Source organism: Callithrix jacchus, chromosome 18 (assembly GCF_049354715.1).
Source record: "Callithrix jacchus isolate 240 chromosome 18, calJac240_pri, whole genome shotgun sequence".
NCBI classification, from domain to species: Eukaryota; Metazoa; Chordata; class Mammalia; order Primates; family Cebidae; genus Callithrix; species Callithrix jacchus.
In genome coordinates this window covers 28,854,829-28,881,587 of record NC_133519.1, presented here as the reverse complement: position 1 = coordinate 28,881,587, position 26,759 = coordinate 28,854,829, and the positions used below count along the sequence as shown (strand labels likewise).

At 37.6% G+C, this 26,759-nt stretch overlaps 1 protein-coding gene and 1 non-coding gene across 12 annotated transcripts in view; one reads left to right on the top strand and one right to left on the bottom strand.

Moving 5' to 3' along the window:
* RABGAP1L (RAB GTPase activating protein 1 like) overlaps positions 1–26,759 on the top strand; it is a 737,216-nt gene that overhangs the window by 20,213 nt on the left and 690,244 nt on the right. The window lies entirely within an intron of this gene.
* Positions 17,010–17,111, bottom strand: LOC118149367 (small nucleolar RNA U13). Its single transcript, XR_004736749.1, has one exon. It is a non-coding gene; the product is annotated as a small nucleolar RNA U13 (small nucleolar RNA).

Genomic DNA, 26,759 nt, shown 5'->3' with positions numbered 1-26,759 from the left:
ACTGTAGTTTCATAACAGCATGCATAATAACACTGAGTTTTAATAATTACCTTATCTCTTACCTATTAGACTGTGATCCCCTTTTAAGCATATATTATTGTGTTCCTCTTTATATACCTTGAAAAATCTATGTACTTCACATAAAGATTAGGTGAGATTTGTAGATACAATTTGTTTATTTTCTTGATCTATCATTAGCATTTTCTTCCAAATTTTATTAAAATGGATGCCAATAAAAACAGTTAAATTATTCAACTCACTTTGTTGCCCAGGCTGGAGTTCAGTGGTGAAGATCACGACTCACTGGGTGTTGCTTTGTTGCCTAGGCTGGTCTCAAACTTCTGGGCTTAAGTGATACTCCTGCCTTGGCCTCCCAAAGTCTTGGGATTACAGTTGTGAGCTACCATGCAAGCCACCATGCCTGGCCTAAAAATGTTTATTTTTTAAAGCAGTTTTAGGCCCACAGTAAAACTGAGCAGAGAGTACAGAGAGTTCCTGCATATCCCCTGCCCCATCACAACAGGCGCAGCCTTCCCCACCATCAACAGTCATACATCAGGGTACTAAATTTGTTACAACTGATGAACCTACTTGACACATCATCTCTTCACCTAAAGTCTGTAGTTTACATTAGGGTTCACTGTTGATGTTGTGCATTCTATGGTTTTGACAAATATATAATTACATGTGTCCACCATTATTAGTATCATATAGAATAGTCTCACTGGTCTAAATATCCTGTGCTCAGCCCATTTCTTCCCCAGTAGACCCTAGTTTGTCTTGCCTCCATACTTTTGCCTTTCCCAGAATGTAGTTGGAGCCATAGAGCATACAGCCCTTTCAGACTGGCTTCTTTTACCTAGTAAAATGCATTTACTGTTCCTTTGTGAGTTTTCATGGCTTCATAGCTCATTTCTACTTAGCATGGAATAATATTACATTTTGTTTGGATGTACCACAGTCTGTTCATCTGCTGATGGACATCTTGGTTGCTTCCAAGTTTTGTTAGTCATGAATAAAGCTGCTGTAAATATCCTTGTGCAGGTTTTTGTATGGACATGTTTTCAACTCATTTGAGTAAATACCAAGGAGTGCAATTGTGGAGTCATATGGTAAGACTGTTTAGTTTTGTAAGAAACCGCCAGATTATCTTCCAAAGTAGCTGTATTATTTTGCATCCCCACTAGCAGTGAATGAAATACATCATAAATTTAAATTCACTTAAAATGTCCAAAATGAAATGTCAGCATTTTTCTTATAAATTAAAACAAAAACAAAGCACTTTTAAGCTTAGAAAATTAACCTCCAGAATACTTTCAGAATATCCCAGAGAAATTGGGGCTTTGCAGATTGATCTTTGCTTGGGATCTTCCATATAAAACTAAAAAATGAAGTCTTGTGGTAGCTGTTCTTGCTTAGAGTCTCTGCTAATAGAGAAGTTTCATGGAACTCTGCAGTGTTAATCCCTTGTAAACTATGGATTTAGAAACTCATATTCCCAGACTAAGATCTAGTCTCTATTTACTTCTTCAATTCGTCGTAGCCAAAGGTAATTAGATTTTACTTTTGGCAGCTGTATACTAGCAATGTCTACTTTATTTAAGAAGTAAATAAGTGGTGTGGGAGGTGTTCCTACAGGTCACTTAAGGTTGGTGTACAGTTGCGGTGGCAATCCTTCCCTGCTCAACTTGTTTGCTCTGTAGGGCAAAGATTCTTGATATCTTTGGGTTATAGATTTCACTGAAGTGTGTTTCTAGGGATAGGAGGAACCTGGGAGGGATCTGTCAGTGCCCTCTGCTATCCTTTTGTTTCTAATGACAGTATCTGTGGATATGGGGAGAACTTAAGATGCCTTATAATCTTTTAGATCTATTAGGTTGGTGCAAAAGTGATTGTGGTTAATAACTTCGAAATCTACTGGTTACGGACCATTCAGTAAGCAAGTAAATATACCAGCTGAGATGGAGAAAAGTGTAGGCAGCTTGCTTTGATAATTTTAGAGCTAAAGTACATTGAAGGGTAATTTTAAATTTTATTTCTTTTAGAAGGTTTTATTTATAATTAAAATGTTTTTTTTTGTTTTATTTAAAGAAATATAAAATTATACATTTAAATAATTATTTCTTGAAATTTTCTCCTTTATTTTAAAATGCTGGTTAGTATGTGATAGTTGCAGCATATTTAAAGAAGAATACAAGTAAAAAGTATAATTCTACTTCTCCCTATACATTGTTTAATAAGCATATGCCTGTTTAAAAATGAGCTTATTATGGACTTAGTATATTTTGGATGTTTTTCTGTGGCAGCTTAATACATAACTTAATTAACATCTATTGTTAGATGTTTAGATTCCCTCCTCTCCCTACTCCCTTTGAAAGCAATGCTAACATGTGTGTCCTTGTAATTGTACTTTCATATATTGGCAAGTATTTTCCTGGGACAGAATTTTGCAGATGGATCACTGGATGATTGTGGACATTTACTTTAAAATTTAAAATTTGCTTAAAAATTTTATTTTAATTCTAAGAGTTTCATGTTGATTTCTAGTGCTTTTTGGGGACTATGCTCAAACTTATTTTGATAATGATGAAAGATGTTTACCAACTAAGTAGAAACTCCCAAGGAAATTCTCTACATAGCTCAATTTCAGGTGGATGGTGAAGATGCAAGGATATTCTCACAAAGTTATATGTAATAGGTAATAGTCATTAATTCTGAGTGATTTGGCAATGTTTTGGCAAGCAGTTATGTTATTTTAAACTGCTTTCTAGTGAGAAATGTAATAATTAAAGTCAGTGCTTTGATTTAAAAAGAATGTATGTGGTTCAGAATGTTATCTCTCTTCCGTATAGATCCCCTCTCCCCATTTACACCAACCTGTAGAAAAACTAGTCAGCTCAGTTACTCAGAGGCTGATTTCTCAATTTGTTATTATCTGTGTATTTTTATTCTCCATGTTTGGTCTTTTACTACTCAATTCTACATCTGCTAGTATGGACATGTAAAAGGAAAGGAAGAGAATGTGATCATATCTAGTAAATGATGAGTTAATTGAAAAAGTTGTTTAAAGTTAGGAATCATAAAAACAACATACATACAATTTAAACATTTTATTTTAACTTGAAATCGATGTATACATTTATTTACCAAGATTTTGATGTTGGGCCAAGACCTTCTGGCATTCTGTATTTTGGTTTTTCTTTCAGACACCTCCCCTAAAATGCTTCATTGTAGATTTTTTTCACTGTACTTAAAATAAAACTTTAAATCCTTAAATGTGGTATGAGACTGTACATTATATGGCTCTTTGCCAGTTTCTTCGAAATCTACTTATCCTCAGGTTTTCTGTGATCAAGTTTTACTGGCTTTTCAGTTTCTGAAACTTGCCTCAGGGCCTTTCCACTTATTGTTCTCATAACCCCGAATGATAATTTCTTTAAATCCTTGGCTGGCTTAGATCTTTTGAGATCTCATCTGAAATGTTCTGTCCTTAAAGAGGCTTCTGTAAATATTCGATAATATTCCAGTGTAAAGTAGGATAACCCCAACCTCCCCACAAGCCCACTAATATCACCCTGTTCTTGCCAAATGTGGCAAGTAGAGTGAAGGAAGAGAACAGGGTGATTTTCTTTTTACAAGCCTGAAGGCTTTGTGAGGGCAAGGGCCATATATGTTGGGTTTACCATAGTATAATAGCCTTTGCTGGCCAGGCGCCGTGATTCACGCCTATAATCCCAGCACTTTGGGAGGCCGAGGCGGGTGGATCACGAGGTCAAGAGATCGAGACCATCTTGGTCAACAAGGTAAAACCCCATCTCTACTAAAAACACAAAAATTAGCTGGGCATGGTGGTGCGTGCCTGTAATCCCAGCTACTCAGGAGGTTGAGGCAGGAGAATTGCTTGAACACAGAAGGCGGAGGTTGCGGCGAGTCGAGATTGTGCCATTGCACTCCAGTCTGGGTAACAACAGCGAAACTCCGTCTAAAAAAAAAAATAGCCTTTGCTTAGAGCAGTGTCTGCTGTATAATAAGAAGCTTAAATATTTGTACACTTAATCAAATGTGTATTATTTATATATAATGTGTGAGGCACTGTGGGGACATTACTTAGTAAAATGCCATTTAGTCACCTCATTGATAGCCTTTGGTACCTTTTAAAATGGAAATATATACAGCCAAGTATGCATTTAGTGAAAGAAAGGACATTTAAAATTTTTTTCAGATGCTAGTACTGGAGAAAATAATGCAAATCTGTTACTAGAATAATTAAGACCCTTTTAAAACATGGGGGCAATGTTGCTTATCTTTTTAAAAACATTTATTTATTTTTCATTCACTATCTTAAGATTTCTGATCCTCTTGTAGGAAACTTAGAAAAACTAGAAGGTCATAGGCACTATTATTAATAATTATAGAATTGTTTTTGCCTAAATTAGAGTTTTCTTTGTTACCTTCTATAGCATAATGATACTTGCTCTCTGGAGAGCCAAATAGGCTTGAGGTATATCAACAGAACTGGAGCATAGGTAATTTAAGCTAAACTAATATAATGTAATTCTGATTGTCATGCCTTAAGATCTGTTGGCCTTGTTAAGGTATGCTGGGATAAACAAAAGGGAAGGCATCATTTGTAAAGGTTTTCTTCTTTAATCCCACTTTTGTTTTTGCATGATCAGAAATTCTCTGATGTGGCAGGGTATACTTTATATAAAGAACTATGTGCATTAAGTCTTTATATAAGGTCTATGGACTGTGGTTTCTTGACTATGGGTGAGGAAGTCAGCCTTTCAAATTCCATTAGCTGTTAAGTGGATTTGGATTTGGTATTTGTATTGGTTGTCTAATTTAATACAAATCTTTTAACATTCTCTGTGCTGAAATGATCTTAGGAAGATCATAATTTCTCTAATAGAAATTATTTTGGTCTTTGAAGTGTATAATTTTAACCTGTTCATAAAACAAGTGTTATCAGGTGGTTATGTTTCTTATACTTTTCTGGGAGTATAAAAATGAATAAAGCATGGTTGTTGTCTTAGAGGAAATAATTGTAATTGATGAGATACATAAGTAAATTGATACGATAAATGCTAGAGTAGGAATATAAGTTATGTAAAGTGTTGTATAAGCACTGTAGAGAAAGTGATTGACTCTTTGGGAGAGTTGCAGAAAGTTTACAGATTTGTTAATCCGGATATATCTAATTATTAGGGTTTTTAACACTTTTGTGTCTTCTCTTTTTCTTGTTTAGCTTTGTACCCTGCCATTAGAACTCTTGAGTGACCAGGTGCATTGTAAATGAGCAATAATAATTTGAAAGAAATCTGTTTTCCTGAGCAGTGGGTCTCAACAGTGTGCTTAAAATACTCAGTAAACAATGTTCTAAAAAGATGTGGTGTCATTTAGGCTTTGTTGTTCCATTTATACAGCATAGGCAGGGTAGATTTTGCATAATTTTTAAGGGCCCTATGATTTTTGGAATGGGATGTGAGCATTGGCTTCAACTTAAAGTCAGCAGCTGCATTAGTCCCTAACAAGAGACTCAGCATGTCCTTCGAAGCTTTGAAGCCAGGCATTGACTTCTCTCTAGCTATGAAAGTCTTAGACAGCATATTTTCCAGTAGAAGATTGTTTGTTTACATTGAAAGTCTGTTGTTTAATAAAGCCATAATTATCAATTATCCTAGCCAGATCTTCTGGATAACCTACACTGCAGGTTCTATTACTATATCAGCACTTACTGCTTCACTTTGTACTTACATGTTATGGAGATGGCTTTTCTTTTTTTGAGATGGAGCCTCCCTCTATTGCGCAGGCTGGAGTGTAGTGGCACGGCCTCGGCTCATTAAACCTCTGCTTCCTGGATTCAAGTGATTCTTCTTCCTCAGCCTTCCCAGTAGCTGGGATTACAGGCACGCACCACCATGCCTGGCTAATTTTTTTTTTAAATTGAGACAGAATCTGCCTCTGTTACCCGGGCTAGAGTGTAGTGGTGCGATCTCAGCTCACGGTAACCTCCACCTTCTGGGTTCAAGCGATTCTCCTGCCTCAGCCTCCCAAGTAGCTGGGATTACAGGTGCCTGCCACCACGCCCAGCTAATTTTTGTATTTTTAGTAGAGATGGGGTTTCACTGTGTTGGCCAGGTTGGTCTTGAACTCCTGACCTCGTGATCCACCAGCCTCAGCCTCCCAAAGTGCTGGGATTACAAGTGTAAGCCACTGCGCCCAGACTAATTTTGGTATTTTTAGTAGAAATGGGGTTTTACCATGTTAGTCAGGCTGGTCTCAAACTCCTGACCTTGTGATCCGCCCTCCTCAGCCTCCCAAAGTGCTGGGATTACAGGCATGAGCCAGAGATGGCTTTTCTTTAAACCTTGCTTATGGTTTGAATATTTGTCCCCTCCAAAACTTATGTTGAAATTTAGTTTCCATTGTGGCAGTATTGAGAGGTATGGTTTCTCAGAGGTGACTCACCATACCCAGCATCTGAGTTGTTAACAAAGAAGAGAAACAGTAAGCCAAATGTGGATCAAAATAAAGTATTGAGCTTCATTACTGGTAAAAGTGAGTTGGAAAATGTGATGAAGATTATACTATTGCACTCTGAGCAAGAAGCAGAGCCCTCATGAATTCATTCATGAATTAATGTGTTAATGGATTATCATGGGAATGAGAATGACTCGTGGCTTTTTAAGAGGAGAAAGGGGCTGGACGCAGTAGCTCATGCCTGTAATCCCTGTACTTTGGGAGGCCGAGGTGGGAGGATTGCTTGAGTCCAGGAGTTTGAGACCAGCCTGGGCAACAAAGTGAGATTGTGCCTCTACAAAAAATGAAATAATAACTAGCTGGATGTTGTTGCATGTGCCTGTAGTCTCAGCTGTAGTCCCGGGCTGGGTGGCAGAATGAGACTCTGTCTCAAAAAAAAAAAAAGAAGAAGGGAGACATGAGCTAGCACATTCAGTCTCTTTGCCATGTGGTTCCCTGTTCTGCACAGGACTCTGCAGAGTCCCCACCTGAAAGAAGGCCCTCACCAGATGCTGCCCATCTACCTTGGGCTTCTCAGTATCCATAACTGTAAGAAATAATTTTCTTTATAAATTACCCAGTTTCAGGTTTTATTTTTTTTAAGCATTAGAAAACAGACTAAGATAAATGATATGAGCCAGCGTTTGCTAGTTTCAAACTTTTCTTCTGTAGCTTCCTTACCCTTTTCATCTTTGCTTAGAATTGAAGAGTTAGAGCCTAACTCTGGATTGGGATTTGGCATAAGACAATGAATGTTTGGTTGGTTTAATGTTCTGTCCAAACTACTAAAACTTTCTACTCAGTGGCAATAAGGCTGTTTTACTTTCTTACCATTTGTGTGTTCGCTGGAATAGCACTTTTAATATTTTAAAAGAACTTTACCTTTGCATTCAGACTTCACTAACTGGTACAAGAGGCCCAGCTTTTGGCTTGTCTCCACATTCAGCATGGTGCTTTCCTCAGTAATCTAAATCATTTCTAGGTTATAATTTAAAGTGAAAAACTTGCAATTCTTCCTTTCATTTGAACATTTAGAAGCCATTGTAGCATTACTAGTTGGCCTATTTTCAATATTGTTGTGTTTCAGGAATAGGGAGGCCCAAGAAGAGGGAGATACGTGGAAGAATGGCTAGTTGGTGGAGCAGTCAGAACACGCACAACCTTTATCTGTGAAATTCGCTGTCGTACATAGGTGCAGTTTGTGGTGTCCGTAAACTATTGGAATAATAACACCAAAGATCACTGATTACAGATCACCATAACAGATAGAATAATAATGAAAAAGCATGATAAAGTGAAGCACGATAAAATGAAGTATGCCTGTACCTTAGAATAGCTTGAAAATTTTTTAATTTCTGTGTTTTATCTTAGGAATGCGTGTGAATTTTGTATTTCATTGCATACTGTTAATATAAATATAGAAATATTTGAATTACTATCAGAAAAAGAAAAACAAAAATCATTTCCTGCTTGTCTGTTAATTTTTGAAAACTCAGGTGAATGAAGAGAGCTGACACTATATACCAGGTTTAGCATTTACTTTCTTTTTCTTAGTATATCCCAGTATGTTTCAGTTTATGCCTGAACACATACGTTATCAATTTGAGAAGAAAAGTTTGGTCAGTCAGATCATGAAACATTGCATTTTTTTCTCTGTCTTATATATAGTATAGCCTTGGGAAAAATTACTTAATTTGGCTCTCATAAATTGAGCCAATGATGTGTACCCATACTTTTTTTTGGAAGGGGATCATATAGTAGCTACTAATTAAATATTAGCTGCTTCCTCCTTTTCCTCCCACATTGCTGCTGCTTTCTTCTTGGCTTTAACCCAGGTCTTATAACTGCTTGCTTACTGTAATCAGCCTGCTTGATGATTTTTATTAGCCAGTGCATAGAGAATAATGCTCGAAGATGCTTGGGGCATAAGCTGAGACATTCCTGGAATAATAGACACACACTGACTCAGGAACAGTCAGTTCACAGGGAAATGTACAGATTTAGGTCATCAGAGTAAGCAAAGGTCTAGAAAGATATCTACATATATAAATGGAAAGATGGACCAGACTAAAAATTAGGATTAGAATGTAGGACTGACTGCACTGATAGAGTCTGCTTTCTGTGCAGTGGTAAAAGCAGGCGGTATTGATGTAGTTTTTTTCAAAGTGGTTAGAGTATTAGACCGAATGGTCTAAAAATGTTACTGATTGAAGTACATGTATGTTCCAGAATAGACTATCTCTGAAATGTTATAATTGAACATAGAACATTTATGTTAGTGGTTTCATTTTGTAAATGATAATACTCATCCCTGTAGTTCTCTTTACGTTGTTAGTGTGTTTCATTAACTATATCTACTTGATATCAAACCTTGATTATTTCTGTAACTGCATAACACATATCTGTTGAAGGCTCAAGAGAGTCTAATTAAGTCACTTATCCACCTCTCTGAGTTTTTTTTTTTTGTTTTGTTTGTTTGTTTGTTTTCAGGTGGAGTCTCACTCTGTCGCCCAGGCTGGAGTGCAGTGGTACAATCTTGGCTCATTGCAGCCTCTGCCTACCAGGTTCAAGCGATTCTTGTACCTCAGCCTCCCAAGTAACTGGGATTACAGGCACAGGCCACCATGCCCAGCTGATTTTTGTATTTTTAGTGGAGATGGGGTTTTACCATGTTGGCGAGGCTGGTCTTGAACTCCTGACCTCAAGTGATCCTCTTGCCTTGGCCTCCCATAGTGCTGGGATAACAGGCGTGAGCCACCGCACCCAGCCTCTGAGTTCTTAACAGAGAAGAGGAAAGTTATTTGGTGATATTTTTTAAAATGTGAAGTTCAGATGTAGAGTTTACGACTCTGGTTTCTGTGTTGATTATTTTGCAAACAATTTCACATTTATTCACTTGCTAAAGGCCATTAAAAAAAAGTGTCCTTGCTGGGTGTGGGAAGATCCTGTAATCTCTATACTTGGGAGACCGAGAAAGGAAGATTGCTTGAGGCCAGAAGTTTGGGACCAGCCTGGGCAACAGTTTCTACCAAAAAAAAAAAAAAGCTGGGTACTGGGGATGGTGGCATGAACCTGTATTGCCTGTATTGCCAACTACCAATAAAGTATAGAGTTTAAAATTGCTATTTTGTTGATTGAAGCTATAAAAGCCTTGAGTATTTGAGTTCATATAAGACTGATATTAGTGATGGATATATATATATTTTTCTTAACAGTATCAGACTGTAAGCGCTCCTCCCTAAGACTTTGAATGTCATTATTATTTACTAAATTGGTAGGTGAAAATTAAAAACAAACTTCTCAAATAAAATAATGAGGGGTTCTCATTTGTTGACTTTACTTTCTTTTTTGTTTTGTTTACACAGAAGCTGCATGCTTTGTGACTTGCAGTGTAACTTAAAGAACTCAGAATAAAGAGATCTGTCCAACTTCCTCCAGATGGGTACTTTTTTTTTTTTTTTTTTTTTTGAGACAGAGTCTCCCTCTGTTCCCCAGTCAGGAGTACAGTGATGCGAGTGGTGCGAACATAGCTCTCTGCAGACCCAGCCTTGTGGGGCTCAGGTGATCCTCCCACCTCAGCCTCTCGAGTAGCTGGGACTATAGGTGCATGCCACCACGTCCGGCTAATATTTTGTATTTTTTATATAGGCGGGTTTTGCCATGTTGCTGGTCTTGATCTCTTATGCTCAAGTGATCTGCCTGCCTTGGCCTTCCAAAGTGCTGGGGTTATAGGAGTCAACCATCATGCCGACAGATGGATACTTTCATTTGTGGACTTAACACATGCAACTAGTGCTATTCCTTTAATTCTTATGTTTTGAGATATTCTCATTTTTATTTTGTAGTCAAGATCAGGAACTAGGACAACTGGTTTGCTTTAAGAGACTAAATTTTATTTAGGGGGAGTTGGGAAGAATTGTTTGGAAGTGCTTAAAGTTTTGTTTTCCTTTATTTTTAAAGAGATCAAATAATCTACAAGATGTATATGGTGATTTGAGAAGCTGCAGGGACACTCTCCATTGTTGTAGATTAGGGGCCTGAGGAACCCACAGTTTTAATTCATCTCTAAATTCTCTGCTTGTAGTGTTAAGTACATAGTAGACTTCCAGTTAGTGTTTGAATAAATGAATTCATGGTATGCACATGAAAAAATTATTTGGCACCTTTTGGGCAAGTATTTAATTATTTTCCTTCTATTTTTCGGGTCATCTTTAGAAAATATGATACATCATAGTTGCTTCATTTTCTTAAAGTTAGACTGATATGACTAGCCATTTTTATGGTTTGTTTTCTGAGTTCTGCTGTCCTGAAAAATTATACATCTCTGTTGGAGGTTTTATGTGCTTCAGTAAAATTTAGTAGTATTCTTTGTAAGTTCTGTGCATATCATAATGTTATTCTTACGTACCTGTTTTATTGCTATTTTATCATAAATAGGTTTATATCACTCTTCTTTGGAGGAGGGTAATGAGATACAGCTGGTCTAAAAGAAAATTACTGAATTAGTATGTTTTCTATCTGGCAGGTTTGCTTAATAAAAATAGTATTGATTAACAAAGAAAAACAAAATAAAAAAATAGTATTGATTATCTCCTATCTTCTTAAGAAGTGTATTTCAGAAAATGTTTAGAAATGTCTAATACTAAGATGATTGATTTACATTTCAGGGTTGGGGAGAATCTGTATTCAAAGGTAGCTAAGAAAAGTATGACTTGATTATGTACATGTGCAGGTATGGTATTCTCAGATTTTGATTTTTATGTTTTTCCATGGGAAAGTTTAAATTAAACAAGTTTAAGGGTTGATTCATTATAATTTGGCTTTTAGTTTTCCAGAGGAAAGGGTTAAGTCTGAGATTAACTTGATTCTCTTTGCCCCTTCCTATCTATTTCTCCTTTTTTCCTCTTTGTAGATAATCTTTTTTGATTTCTTATTTTTCTGGAGGGATTAAAAAATGTTTTTACTAGGCTATGTTTAGATATTGGCATGTTGTAATTAATTTTTTCCTGTATACTCAAACTCTGTACATGTTCTGATTCAGATTTTTCTTCAGTTTAGAAAAATTTCCTTCTAGTATTTTTTTTAGGAGATGTAATATGCTTAAGACTGAGGAGCCAGATTGCTTGATTTCCAGTTCCTGTTATGATACTCCTGACTTTGGGTAGGGTTCTTAATTTATCTTTTTTCTTTTTTGAGATAGAGTCTCACTGTATTACCCAGGCTGGAGTGTAGTGGTATGATCTCAGCTCACTGCAACCGCCACCTCCTGGGTTCAAGTGGTTCTTCTGCCTCAACCTCCTGAGTAGCTAGGATTACAGGCACGCACTACCATACCTGGCTAATTTTTTGTATTTTTAGTAGAGATGGGGTTTCACCATGCTGGCCAGGCCGGTCTTGAACTCCTGACCTTGTAATCTGCTTGCCTTTGCCTCTTAAAGTGCTGGGATTACAGGCGTGAGCCACTGCACTAGGCCAGGTTTCTTAGTTTTTCTATGCCTTGCTTTACTCATCTGAAAAATGGAGATAATAATAGACTTACTTGAAGATAGAATGAAAAAAAATTATATGTAAAGTGCTAAGAATAACGCCTGGTACGTTGTAAGAATTATTTTTATTATCATAATAAGTTTTGGTATTAAAAAATATAATTTTTTAAATTATATTTAAGTTCTGGGGTACATGTGCAGAATGTGCAGGTTTGTTACCTCAGTATGCATGTGCCATAGTGGTTTGCTGCATCTATCACCCCATCATCTACGTTAGTTATTTCTCCTAATGCTAGTCTTCCCCATCCCCCAACCCCCTGCTATCCCTCCCCTAGCCCCCCACCCCCTGACAGGCCCCAGTGGGTGATGTTTCCCTCCCTGTGTCCATGTGTTCTCATTGTTCAGTACCCACTTAGGAGTGAAAACATGCGGCGTTCGGTTTTCTGTTCTTGTGTCAGTTGGCTGAGAAGGATGATTTCCACCTTCATCCATGTCCCTGCAAAGGACATGAACTCATCTTTTTTTATGACTGCATAGTATTTCATGGTGTATATGTGCCACATTTCCTTTATCCATTGTGTATCATCAATGGGCATTTCGGTTGGTTCCAAGTCTTTGCTATTGTGAACAGTGCCACAGTAAACATGTGTCTTTATAATAGAATGATTTATAATCCTTTGGGTAATATACTCAGTAATGGGATTGCTAGGTCAAATGGTATTTCTAGTTCTAGATCCTTGAGGAATCACCACACTGTCTTCCACAATGGTTGAACTAATTTACACTCCCACCAACAGTGGAAAAGTGTTCCTATTTCTCCACATCCTCTCCAGCATCTGTTGTCTCCTGATTTTTTTAATGATCACCATTCTAACTGGCGTGAGATAGTATCTCAATATGGTTTTGATTTGCATTTCTCTAATGACCAGTGATGATGAGCTTTTTTTCATATGTTTGTTGGCTGTGTAAATGTCTTCTTTTGAGAAGTGTCTGTTCATATCCTTTGCCCACTTTTTGATGGGGTTGTTTGTTTTTTTCTTGTAAATTTGTTTAAGCTTTCTGTAGATTCTGGATATTAGCCTTTTGTCAGATGGGTAGATTGCAAACATTTTTCCCATTCTGTTAGTTGCTGGTTCACTCTAATGATAGTTTCTTTTGCTATGCAGAAGCTCTTTAATTGGATCCCAGTTGTCTATTCTGGCTTTTGTTTCCATTGCTTTTGTAATTTATAGATTCAGTGCTATCCTCATCAAGCTACCATTCGCTTTCTTCACAGAATTGGAAAAAACCACCTTTAACTTCATATGGAACCAAAAAAGAGCCCGCATAGCTAAGACAATCCTAAGCAATAAATAAATAAATAAATAAATTCATATGGAACCAAAAAAGAGCCTGCATAGCTAAGACAATCCTAAGCAATAAATAAATAAATAGATAGATAGATAGATAAATAAATAAAATGAAATAAAAAGCAAAGCTAGAGGCATCACGCTACCTGACTTCAAACTATACTACAAGGCTACCGTAATCAAAACAGCATGGTACTAGTACCAAAACAGAGATATAGACCAATGGAACAGAACAGAGGCTTCAGATATAATGTCACACATCTGCAATCATCTAATCTTTGGCAAACCTGACAAAAATAAGCAACGGAGGAAGGATTCCCTATTTAATAGTGTTGGGAAAACTGGCTAGCCATATGCAGAAAGCTGAAACTGGATCCCTTCCTTACACCTTATATAAAAATTAACTCCAGATAGATTACAGATTTAAGCATAAGACCTAACACCATCAAAACCCTAGAAGAAAACCTAGGCAAAACCATTCAGGACATAGGCATGGACAAGGACTTCATGACTAAAACACCAAAAGTTTTGGTATTATTCTTACTATAGTTCTTCTTATTTTCTTCGTGTGGAATTATTTTATTTAGATTGCTTCTTTCAGATATGATCTCCATAATTCTCTTTCCTCAGCATTTATATTTCTTAATCCTTTTATTTTTTCTGGGAAAAGTTTTTGAATTTTTAATCTTTTTAAAAAATTTTTTCTAGTCACTGAAGTATCTAATCTGCTGGCCAGTTCTGTTGTTGTTTTCATGTTTTCTCTGCAATTTCTCCCGTCTTAGACGATTTCTTCATCATAACTTCCTGCTCTAGTTTCTTGTTTGTAATCTTCTCTTGGACTTTCCTGAGGACATCAATTAGAAATTTTATAGACATGTTTTCCTGTATCTTACAGTAAATCTGTTTCAGAAGAAGTTTGCATTCATTGATTAGCCTAGTAGACATAATTTGAATTATGGTGTTTTTTTGGATGTGAAGTTTGTTTTCTGCTCATTTTTATAGTGGAAGGTCTCAGTCAGCTCAATATTAGTCTTAGCATAATGTAGAATTTGAGATGTTTTATAACAAAGATAGATGTGGGTCATATTAAATTTTTGATTTAAGAAAAATGAAAGGTGGTGATATTTCTTGAAGCCTCAGGAATGACTGATCTGGGAGTCATAATATCATAAAAGAGAACAATAAGTGATAAACATTAATATTTACTTAGCTTTTTAAAATGTGCCAGGCATTGTGCCCAGTGCTTTACATATGAATTATATCCTTTATTCTTTCTCAACAACTCTATGGTTGATACTGTTTTTCCTGTTTTAAACTTAATGAAGTTGAGATTTAGAGATTTACTCACCTAAGGTCATAAGGCTCATAAATAGTAGAGCCAGGATTAAACTCAAGCGTGTCTGTCGAGGTTGAAATAGTTAGGCTTTAATGGCCTCTCTTCTCAATATCCCACAGGGCTTGAACTCTAATAAGTAGATTTAGTTCAAAACTGATACGCGGCCTGATACTCATGATGGTCAGTGAAAGATGTGTTTAGATCCTTCTGGTGAAAGGACCAAGTTTCCACGTAATATACTTGGAAAACCACAGAATTTGTTTCCTTAATTTTGCTCATTCCCAACCCCTCTGTCACACTGCTTGATTCTCTGTTTCTTTTTTTTTCTTCTTTTTTTAAATAGAGACGGGGTTTCTCCATGTTGGTCAGGCTAGTCTCGAACTGCTGACCTCAGGTGATCCGCCCACCTCGGCTTTCCAAAGTGCTGGCATTACAGGTGTGAGCCACCGCACCTGGCTCTCGATTCTCTATTTCTTAAGCTCAGCACAATACATCTGATCTCTTGTTTTTTAAAAAATCTGTTGTGGTCTGTGTTTAATAATATGTAGACATTCTTGGAGTTCTGGGCATGTAGCTGGCACCCCATTTTATATGAATGTTTTTTCAGAGTCTACCGTGGTTCCTATTACAGAAAATGGACCAAATAATTATTGGTTGTATGAATGTTGTATGAATTAAATTAGATAAGATTACATAGTGTAGTTCTTTAAAATGGCATATTTAAAGTATTTGGGTATGTGTATCATGATCAGCTAGAAACCTTTTTTGAAATAAAGATTCTTATTATGACTTACACTATTCTAAGTTGATTACATTTGGAGACTGTAACAGTGATTGAATAGTTCTTGGTAAATAATTTTTACTTTTCTTGGTTTTTAAATATTCATACTGTACTGATCCTGATGTCCAAATCCATGGTGTATATGGTTTAGGTCTTGCTTATACAGAGAAAGGCTATCAGGAGTTTCTTGAGTTCATAAATAGATTATTGTCTAGTTCATTTTGGAGGTATTTACTGTACTAAACCAGCCTCACAATGACTGCAGATTTGTGGTATTACTTTTGGCTTTTAGAGTGAGAAAGATGTACAGTAAATAATCCCTAAATTCAGGGAGTTGACTTAATGAGAGTAAATTGAGAATAGGTGAATTTTTAAGCTCTTTGGATTCTGGGTTAGTATTTTGATTTATTTGATTTAAGATGATTCTTGAGATTACATGAAAATAAGTCTTTCCAAAATGAAAATATTTGTGGTAATCAAATGAGGATTTTCTCATCAGCAACAGGGTGTATTGCACTGTACCAGGGAATTGAGTGAGGTAAAGTAATATTTAAAAGTTCATGTCACCGAGGAAAATTTTTAAATTCAATGCTTTCAATAGAAACACTTAAAATTATGGCATATGAAAATTATGGACATACAGACCTGAATTTTATGTTAATTTACCCACTTGACCAATAGGGTCTTCAGTCATATATTTTAGTGGAAGCAGTTTTATTCAGACTTTTTATTTAAGACAGGGTCTCGCTCTGTCGCCCAGGCTGGAGTGCAGTGGTGCGATCTCGGCTCACTGCAACCTCTGCCTCCTGGATTCAAACAGTTCTGCATCAGCCTCCCGAGCAGCTGGTATTACAGGCGTATACCACCACACCTGGCTAATTTTTGTATTTTTAGTAGAGACAGGATTTCACCATGTTGGCCAGGCTGGTCTTGAACTCCTGACAGCAAGTGATCTGCCCACTTCAGCCTCCCAAAGTGCTGGGATTACAAGCGTGACGCCCGGCCCATACATTTTCAATTCCAAAACATTCTGTTTTAAAAGATCAGTTGTTTTTTCATTATTTCCTTAATAGTGCATTCCTTCATGATTTTGAGAGCCAATTCAATACCTCTAATGGTTTTTGGAAAATCTTAAATAGGGCAAATTTTATTCTGGGTTTCCATGACTCCAAAATCAGTGTTGATGGTTCTTGTCTCCCCTCCCTCATAATGTGGTTTGGCACAATGCTTCAGAGAAATAACAGTGAGGCTGGTTGAGGGAAAATTGAAAAATCCGTGAAGTAACAGCTATTCTTAGAATTATTGGTTCTGAAAAAATACTTTGTTAGGTTCTCTCTAGTTGTGATTATTCATAGGAAATGAATATGAGGTTTATAGTTTTAAATCCAGGTATTTCTTTAGAGAGCATAAATATTAAAGTAGTCATATACATTACTTTCATTAAGATTTGAGATTTTTGTAACGAGTTAGAGTAAGAGGGAAGTAAAAATTAAATAAGCTAAAATAGGTACCTGAGATGTCTTTTTTTTTTTCTGTGTTAGATGGATAAGGTACCAATGCTATAGCATGGTTTGAGGGAGGCATATCTAATACGTGTGTGAAAACCCAATTATCATGCTTATGAAATACAAAAGGATCTATATAAGTTCTTGTGTAGGTGTTAGCTAACGATCTGGTATTCCTAAAATGTGAAACACATGTATCTTACTCTTTGGCAAATTAGCAAAGTGAGCTGGCATAACAGTTTCTGTTCCTGACAGTAAAATTTTATACCTTTTTGTACTTGTATCAGTCCATTAGATTACTATCTACAGTTACTTGAATGTGATTTAAAAATTAAAAATAAATCTGTATATGAGTTAGATGGGTGGCTCCCAGAAAACATGTATATACAGCTACTTTTGCCATAAACCTGTATTTTACTAGAGTAGATTTAATCAGCTAGGGAGATCGTTGAAACTGCTTCCAGAGGTGGCACAAGTTATATTTTGAAGGTTACAAAGTTTGTTTTGTTTGGTTTTTGCTACTTTAATACTTTTAAGGTTTAAATTTTCTGTGCTTTTTGTTTACTTGTGGTTTCTGGGATTGAGATCATGTTTGTTGCCTGCTATATTTGTTTTCTAGTCACATTGAACCTTGTTTTTCTAACAATTATGCTGCAATTTGATTTGATACATGCAATTTTAGTTATGTTCTCTTGTCCTTGTTGATATTTTGCATTTATATAAATGACTTTTATAGGATAAAGTACAGTGTCTTTTATCTCAAAAAAAAGATGAAAAATTTTTTCAATGTGTCCCCATTTGGTTCCAGTAATCCCCATCTGAAATCACTGTGGCCTGTTTAAACAAGTTTTTTTTCTTGTCCCTGCAGTAGCAACCACCAGGGCCATCATTTAACATGTCACTTTTCTTCCATTCAGAAAGAGGCGTTCACTTTGGTCATTAATTTTTTGTTTTAGTCTGTTCCTATCATTATGGTAGTTTATAGAAACTATACTTTTTAAATTTTAGTTCTAATTTTTCTTTTTTTGTTGAGACAGAGTCTCACTCTGTTGCTCAGACTGATCTTGAACTCGTGGCCTCAAGCAGTAATTCTACCACAGGCTCCCAAAATATTGGAATTACAGGTTTGAGTCACCACATCCAGTGTAGAAATGGTTTTGTTTTTTTTTAGACGGAATCTTGCTCTGCCGCCCAGGCTGGAGTGCAGTGGTGCGATCTCAGCTCACTGCAACCTCTGCCTCCTGGATTCAAACAGTTCTGCATCAGCCTCCCGAGCAGCTGGTATTACAGGTGTATACCACCACACCTGGCTAATTTTTGTATTTTTTAGTAGAGATGGCGTTTCACCATGTTGGTCAGGCTGGTCTTGAACTCCTGACCTCAGGTTATCTGCCCACCTAAGCCCCGCAAGGGGCTGAGATTACAGGCATGAGCCATTGCATCCAGCCTAGAAACTGTTCTTCATGATCACATCACCATCCTCAAACTCTTAAAAATATCAATGGTAATTTCTTCAAATCATTATCTAGTCTGTGTTCTTTTTCTTGCATAAATGGGAAATTTGCAGAGGAAGTCTCAACATTTTACTCTTCCTTCTTTTAAAAATTAACTTTTGGTGTCATCATATCATAAACCTTCAGAAATTCAGGTGTGTACTGGTGAGTTAGTTGAAAGACACCCCTCAGCGCACTTACTGTGTTCCCTCAATGGCATAGTCCTGATCAGGCTGTGAGTTACGGGTGGCTTCTGGAGTTTCAGAAACTTTTAATTTACTTATCTTGAAATTTATTTATGCAGCAAATATTCAACTGTCTGCTCTATGCCAGATGTACTTCTAGGTACTTGGGTTACATCAATGAAAAAACCAAAAATCTTTGCCTTCAACAATGTTATATTCTAGTGAAAGACAGTAAACAGTCAATATAATACAAAAATAAATTATATGTTAGTAAATAAGTGCTCTGGCAAGGAAGAGTAGAGCTGAATAAAGGAGGAATTGGAATTTGGTGTTGGTGGGAAGCAGTATTAAATAGAGTGAGCCCGATAGGTCTCTCAAGATGATGAGATTTGAGCAAAGGTATGAATAGGAGACTAAGGATGGTAGCCAAGCAGTTATCTGGGAGAAGTGTTGGTGGTGTTGGAATACCAGAGCAAATACACCCGGCTTGTTTGAGGGAAAGCAGGGAGATCCTTGTAAATGGAGTTGAGTGAACAAGTAGGATAATTGTAGGAGATAGGTTACAGAGGTGAAGTAAAGTGGGGTCAGGAGAGTGGTGAGGTGGGGTAGTTTGTAGTAGGAGGTGTGTAATGCTTTTGAAGGTCATTCGGCTTTTATTCTGAGTGAAATGGGGGAGTCATTGGAGGGTTTTGATCAGAGCAATGACAGGAACTAAATTAAAAGGAGAACTCTGGCTACTTTTTCGAAAACAGACCATAGGAGAGCAAGTAAAGAAAAAAGAAGGCTAGTTAAGGATGCTTTTAAAATAATCCAAGTAAGAGATGATAGTGGCTGGGACTGGGTCGTGGGAGTAGAGGTGGTGAGAAATAGATGATTTCTGGATATAATTTGAAGGTAGAGCCAAAGGAATTTGCTGACTGTAGTTTTAAAGAGTGTATGTGTATGTTTGAGGAAGGAGAGAAAGAGAGGAGTGGCATGACTCTAAGTTTCTTGGCCAGAGTAACTAAAAGGATGGAGTTGATATCAATTGAGAAGAGAAAGCCTGCAGGAGGTTGATGTCAGGTTAGGGGTAGGTTGGAGGTAGAAAGCTAAGTTTGTTTTTTGAATATGGTTGAGTTTGAAATGTCTCTTAGATGTCTAATTTGAGAAGACTACCTTATAACTATGCCTGTCAAATGATACATTTTCAATACCACTACCATCACCAACAAACTCTTGTTGAAAGAATGAATTAACTGGATTCTGTGTAAACAGCAGTAGAGGACTTCTCGCTGTAATATTTCAGTTTCTGCCCTCAGTATGGCAGCAAGTCCCTTGTGGCTTGTGACCCAGGATTTAAAGGCACGACAAATGTCTAGACAGACATGAAGATTCAGATTTAGCAGCATGAGTGCTAAATCGAATTGCTGATTGTATTTTATAATGCTTTTCCTGTTTAAAACATCCGAAAGCATTGAAAAATATCCTTTAGGTGGAATATTCAATAGAAATGGTTATGAGGCCAGTCGATTGTGTTGAAAGCATGCATAATTTGCTTTTCTAATTATGTAAAATACCTTTGGATTTTGTTTGCCTTGTGAGAGTGAAAAGTTGTAAAACACAGAACAGTTCAGTACTAGAACAATATTTCACTTTGTTTTCCAAAGTGACTTGGTTTTTATAGTAATAGTTTCAATTCAACAAGAGGTGTTCTCTCCTTGCTTTTCTAAACACATGGCATTATATTATTTCATAGAAAGTACTTAAGAAATTTTAGGCATGTCATAGTATTTCCTAAATATTAGCTTCTTTAAACTGTTCTATGTATTTTTATTTTTAATTTTTTTTATTGCACTTTAGGTTCTGGGGTACATGTGCAGATCATGCAGGATTGTTGCATAGGTACATACATGGCAAGGTGGTTTGCTGCCTTCATCCCCCCATCACCTATATCTGGTATTTCCCTCCCCTAGTCCCCCCAACTATCCTCAGTGTGTGATACTCCCCTCCCTGTGTCCACATGTTCTCATTGTTCAACACCTGCTTACGAGTGAGAAGATGCAGTGTTTGGTTTTCTGTTCTTGTGTCAGTTTTCTGAGAAGGAAGGTTTCCAGATTCATCCATGTCCCTATGAAGGACACGAACTCATCATTTTTTATGGCTGCATAGTATTCCATGGTGTATATGTGCCACATTCTCTTTATCTAGTCTATCGTTGATGGACAGTGGGTTGGTTCCAAGTCTCTGCTGTTGTAAACAGTGCCACAATGAACATACATGTGCATGTCTTTATAATAGAACAATTTATAATTCTTTGGGTATATACCAAGTAATGGGATTGCTGGGTCAAATGGTATTTCTGTTTCTAGGTCCTTGAGGAATTGCCACACTGTCTTCCACAGTGGTTGCACAAATTTACACTCCCAACAATGTAAAAGTGTTCCTATTTCTCCACATCCTCTCCAGCTTCTGTTGTCTCCTGATTTTTTTTTTTTTTGAGATGGAGTTTTGCTCTTGTTACCCATGTTGGAGAGCAATGGTGCAATTTTGGCTCACCACAACCTCCGCCTCCTGGGTTCAGGCAATTCTTCTGCCTCAGCCTCCTGAGTAGCTGGGATTACAGGCATACACCACCACGCCCAGCTAATTTTTTTGTATTTTTAGTAGGAACGGGGTTTCACCATGTTGACCAGGATGGTCTTGATCTCTTGACTTCATGACCCACCTGCCTCGGCCTCCCAAAGTGCTGGGATTACAAGCGTGAGCCACCATGCCCGGCTGTCTCCTGATTTTTTAATGATTGCCATTCTAACTGGTGTGAGATGGTATCTCAGTGTGGTTTTGATTTACATTTCTCTAAAGACCAGTGATTGATGAGCATTTTTTCATATGTTTGTTGGCCTCATAGATACCTTCTTTTGAAAAGTGTCTGTTCATATCCTTCACCCACTTTTGAATGGGTTTGTTTTTTTCTTTTAAATCTGTTTTAGTTCTTTGTAGATTGTGGATATTAGCCCTTTGTCAGATGGGTAGATTGCAAAAATTTTTTTCACATTCCGTTGGTTGCTGGTTCACTCTAATGATTGTTTCTTTTGCTGTGCAGAAGCTCTGGACTATAAATAGATCCCATTTGTCTATTTTGGCTTTTGTTGCCATTGCTTTTGGTGTTTTAGCTATGAAGTCTTTGCCTATGCCTATGTCCTGAATGGTTTTGCCTAGGTTTTCTTCTAGGGTTTTGATGGTGTTAGGTCTTATGTTGAAGTCTTTAATCCATCTGGAGTTAATTTTAGTGTAAGGTATCAGAAAGGGGTCCAGTTTCTGCTTTCTGCACATGGCTAGCCACTTTTCCCAACACCATTTATTAAACAGGGAATCCTTTCCCCATTGCTTGTTTTTGTCAGATTTGTCAAAGATCAGATGATTGTAGATGTGTGGTTTTGCTTCTGAGGCCTCTGTTCTGTTCCATTGGTCTATATCTTTGTTTTGGTACCAGTGCAATGCTGTTTTGATTACTGTGGCCTTGTAGTATAGTTTGAAGCCAGGCAGCATGATGCCTCCAGCCTTGTTCTTTTTGCTTAGGATTGTCTTGGCTACGTGGGCACTCTTTTGGTTCCATATGAAGTTTGAAGTGTTTTTTTTTCCAGATCTGTGAATAAGGTCATTGGTAGCTTGATCGGATAGCACTGAATCTATAAAATACTTTGGGCATTATGGCCATTTTTATGATATTGCTTCTTCCTAACTGTGATCATGGAATGTTTCTCCAGTGTTTGTGTCATCTCTTATTTCCTTGAGTAGCGGTTTGTAGTTCTCCTTGAAGGGGTCCTTTACATCCGTTGTTTATTGTATTCCTAGGTATTTTATTCTCTTTGTAGCAATTGTGAATGGGAGTTCACTTTCAATTTGGCTTTCTTTAAGTCTGTTATTGGTGTATAGTAATGCTTGTGATTTCTGCACATTGATTTTGTATCCTGAGACTTTGCTGAAGTTGCTTATCAGTTTCAGGAGATTTTGGGCTGAGATGATGGTGTCTTCTAAGTATAAAATCATGTCATCTGCAAATAGAGACAATTTGGCTTCCTCTTTTCCTAACTGAATACCCTTTATTTCTTTTTCTTGCCTGATTGCTCTGGCTAGAACTTCCAATACTATATTGAATAGGAGTGGTGAGAGAGGGCATCCTTGTCTAGTGCCAGATTTAAAAGGAAATGCTTCCAGTTTTTGCCCACTCAGTATGATATTGGCTATGGGTTCATCATAAATAGCTTTTATTATTTTGAGGTATGTTCCATCGATACCTAGTTTATTGAGAGTTTTTAGCATAAAGGGTTGTTGAATTTTTTCGAAGGCCTTCTCTGCATCTATTGAGATAATGTAGTTTTTGTCTTTGGTTCTGTTTATGTGGAATTACGTTTATAGACTTGCATATGTTGAACCAGCCTTGCATCCCTAGGATGAAGCCTATGATCGTGATGTATAAGCTTTTTGATGTGCTGTTGTATTCAGTTTGCCAGTATTATACTGAAGATTTTTGCATCTTTGTTCATCATGGATATGGCCTGAAGTTTTCTTTTCTTGTTGAGTCTCTGCCGGGTTTTGGTATCAGGATGATGTTTGTCCCATAAAATGATTTGGGGAGGATTCCCTCTGTTTGGATTGTTTGGAACAGTTTCAGAAGGAATGGTACCAGCTCCTCTTTGTATGTCTGGTAGAATTCAGCTGTGAACCCTTTGGACCTGGGCTTTTTTTGGTTGGTAGGCTATTAATTGCTGTCTCAACTTCAGCCCTTGTTATTGGTCTATTCAGGGTTTCGACTGCTTCCTGGTTTAGGTTTGGGAGGGTGAAGTGTCCAGGAATTTATCCATTTCTTCCAGGTTTACTGGATTGTGTGTATAGAGTTGTTTGTAGTAATCTCTGATGGTAGTTTGTATTTTTGCGGAATCTGTGGTGCTATCACGTTTATCATTTTTTATTGCATCTATGTGATTCTACTCTCTTTTCTTTTTTATTGGTCTGGCTAATGGTCTATTTTGTTAATCTTTTTAAAAAAACCAGCTCCTGGATTTATTAATTTTTTGAAGGATTTTTTGCATCTCTGTCTCCTTCAGTTCTGCTCTGATCTTAATTATTTCTTGTCTTCTGCTAGCTTTTGAGTTTTTTTGATCTTGCTTCTCTAGCTCTTTCAATTTTGATGATAGGGTGTCAATTTTATATCTTTCCTTCCTTCTCATGTGGGCATTTATTGCTATAAATTTTCCTCCAGACACTGCTTTAAATGTGTCCCAGAAATTCTGGTTCGTTGTGTCTTTGTTCTCATTGGTTTCAAAGAACATCTTTATTTCTGCCTTCATTTCATTGATCCAGTCAACATTCAAGAGCCAGTTGTTCACTTTCCATGAAGTTGTGTGGTTCTGAGGGAGCTTTTTAATCCTGAGTTCTAATTTGATTGCACTGTGTTCCAAGAGACTGTTTGTTATGATTTCCGTTCTTTGCAATTGCTGAGGATTGATTTACTTCCAATTATGTGGTCAGTTTTGGAGTAGGTGTGATGTGGTGCTGAGAAGAATGTATATTCTGTGGATTTGGGGTGGAGAGTTCTGTCAATGTCTATTAGGTTCCCTTGGTCCAAATCTGAGTTCAAGTCCTGGATATCCTTAATTTTCTGTCTCATTGATTTGTCTTATATTAACAGTGGAGTGTTAAAGTCTTCCACTATTATCGTGTGGGAGTCTAAGTCTCTTTGTAGATTGTTAAGAACTTGCTTTATGTATCTGGGTACTCCTGTATTGGGTGCGTACATGTTTAGGATCATTAGCTCTTCTTGCTGCATTGATCCTTTTACCATTATGTAATCCCCTTCTTTGTCTTTTTTGATCTTTGTTGGTTTAAAGTCTATTTTATCAGAGACTAGGATTGCAACTCCTGATTTTTTTTGCTCTCCATTTGCTTGGTAAATCATCCTCCATTCTTTTATTTTGAGCCTATGTGTGTCCTTGCACATGAGATGATGGGTTTCCTGGATAGAGCACACTGATGGGTTTTGACTTTTTATCCAATTTGCCAGTCTGTGTCTTTTGATTGGGGCATTTAGCACATTTAGATTTAAGGTTAATATTATTATATGTGAATTTGATCCTGCCATTTTGATGCTAGCTGGTTGTTTTGCCCATTAGTTGATGCTGTTTCTTCATTGTGTCAATGCCCTTTACCATTTGGTACATTTTTGGAGTGGCTGGTACTGATTGTTCCTTTCCATGTTTAGTGCTTCTTTCAGTAGCTCTTGTAAGGCAGGCCTGGTGGTAATGAAATCTCTGCACAATTTCATGTTCCTAAAGGATTTTATTTCTCCTTTGCTTATGAAGCTTAGTTTGGCTGGATGTGAAATTCTGGGTTGAAAGGTGGTTGAATATTGGCCTCCACTCTGTTCTGTCTTGTAGGGTTTCTCCAAGAGATCTGCTGTGAGTCTGATGGGCTTCCCTTTGTGGATAACCCGACCTCTCTCTCTGACTGCCCTTAGCATTTTTTCCTTCATTTCAGCCCTGGTGAATCTGATGATTGTGTGCCTTGGGTTTGCTCTTCTTGTGGAATATCTTTGGGGTGTTCTTTGTATTTCCTGGACTTGAATGTTGGCCTACCTTGCTAGGTTAAGGGAGTTCTCCTGGATAATATCCTTAAGAGTGTTTTCTAGCTTGGATTCATTCTCTTCGTCACATTCAGGTTCACCTATCAAACGTACATTAGGTCTTTTCACATAATCCCATATTTCTTGGAGGCTTTGTTCATTTCTTTTTACTCTTTTTTTAATCTACTCTTGCTTTCTTGTTTGATTTCATTGAGCTGATCTTCAGTCTCTTATATCCTTTCTTCTCCTTGGTCGATTCGGCTTTTGAAACTTGTGTATACTTTGCGAAGTTCTCATGTTGTGTTTTTCAGCTCCATCAATTCATTTATATTCTTCTCTAAGCTGTTTATTCCTGTTAGCATTTCGTCAAACGTTTTTTCAATGTTCTTAGTTTCTTTGCATTGTGTTAGAGCATGTTCTTTTAGCTCAGAGAAGTTTGTTATTACCCACTTTCTGAAGCCTGTTCCTGTCAATTCATCAGACTCATTCTCCATCCAGCCTTGTTCCCTTGCTAGTGAGGAGTTGTCATCCCTTGTAGGAGGAGAGATGTTCTGGTTTTGGATGGTTTCATCCTTTTTGCACTGGATTCTTCCCATCTTTGTGGATTTATCTTTGTAGTTGGTGACTTTCGGATGGGGTCTCTGAGTGGATATACTTTTTGTTGATGATGAAGTTGTATCTTTCTGTTTTTTTAGTTTTCCTTCTAAAGGTCAGGCCTCTCTGCTGTAGGACTGCTGAAGGTCCACTCCAGACCCTGCTTGCCTGGGGATCACCTGCGGCAGCTGCAGAACAGTAAGGGTTGCTGCCAGTTTCTTCTTCTGTTATCTTTGTCCCAGAAGGATAGCTGCCAGATGTCAGCCAGAGCTCTCCTTTATGAGGTGTCTCTTTGGATATACGGGAATCAGGGAGCTGCTTGAGGAGACAGTCTGTCCCTTATAGGAGCTCAAGGGCTGTGCTGGGAGCTCCATTGTTCTGTTCAGAGCTGCTGGGCAGGTACGTTTAAGTCTGCTGCAGCAGAACTCATAACTGCCTTTTTTTCCCAGGTGCTCTGTCCTGGGCAGGTGGGGCTTTATTTATAAGTTTCTGATGTGCTGCTGCCTGTTTTCAGAGCTCTCCTGCCCAGCGAGGAGATAGACTAATTACAGTCTGCCAGTAGAGGCATTGCTGAGCTGCCGTGGGTTCTGCCCCACTGCTGTGTGAACTTCCTTGCAGTTTTGTTTATAGAGGTATAGTTAGAACTGCCTCGATAATGGTGGACTGCCTCAGTAATGGCGGAATGCCTTGGTATTGGTAGACTGCCTCAGTAATGGCAGATGCCCTTTCCTCCGCAGAGCTGGACTGTCCCGGGTCCAGCTATGCTTGCTGTGAAACTCTCAATCCAGAGCATTTCATATTGCTGGTCTTTGCGGGGATGGGACCTGCCAAGCCAGATTACCTGGCTCCATTTCAGCCCCCCTTGTTTTCAGTTGAATGGGTAACTCTGTCTCCTAGGCGTTCCAGG